The sequence below is a fragment of the Bison bison genome, unplaced genomic scaffold (assembly GCF_000754665.1).
Source record: "Bison bison bison isolate TAMUID 2011002044 unplaced genomic scaffold, Bison_UMD1.0 scf7180017864508, whole genome shotgun sequence".
Classification (NCBI taxonomy): Eukaryota; Metazoa; Chordata; class Mammalia; order Artiodactyla; family Bovidae; genus Bison; species Bison bison.
The window spans coordinates 965,202-965,822 of NW_011495064.1; the positions used below are offsets into that span (position 1 = coordinate 965,202).

The 621-nt window shown below is 58.1% G+C and overlaps 1 protein-coding gene across 1 annotated transcript in view; it reads right to left on the reverse strand.

Annotated features, from left to right (window-relative positions):
• Nucleotides 1-621, reverse strand: part of ZC3H6 (zinc finger CCCH-type containing 6) — a 72,586-nt gene that overhangs the window by 71,194 nt on the left and 771 nt on the right. The gene's annotated exons all lie outside the window — the stretch shown is intronic.

Below are 621 nucleotides of genomic sequence, written 5' to 3' on the forward strand. Positions count from 1 at the left end.
AATGTGGAACCACCCACGAGGCCACGTCTGGAATGTCTTCGTGAGACCGGCCTCATCCTGAGGTGCGACCGGAAGGTCGGGAACCCCTTCCAGACAAAGCAGGGGAGTCGACCCTCCTGTCCAGATCAGGAGGGGAGAAAGGGCTCAGAGGAGGGGGTGCCGGAAAACCTCAGTGTTCCTCTCGAGGGAGACCGGGATTTCGGGGAACTTTGTGGGTCGCATCAAGGGTGCCAAGTGCCCTTTCGACCTCCAGTTCCTAACGGGGGATTTCTCCTGAGACGCTGTAGCGGGAAAGGGCTTCATCTTGCGATGACGGGGGAGCCACGTGGTTTTTCTCGAGTTACGGCGGGATTCTCGAGTTACGACGGGGAATTCAGGCTGCCTCTTGTGTTGGCCCAGGCAAGTCCAATCTTCCATTCCAGTTGCGAAGGAAAGCTGGGGATTGCTCTCGAGTGACTGCAGGGCCAATAGACCTCATCTAGGCTTGTGTCCAGAAGCCAATGTTCCTCTCCAGGGGCGACAGGGATCTCGGGGTTGCATTCCAGACGCACCCGGGGAGACAGGCATTCATCTCGAGTGGAAGCAAAGAACCCCGCTCTGCTCTCGAATCGCGACGGGTAT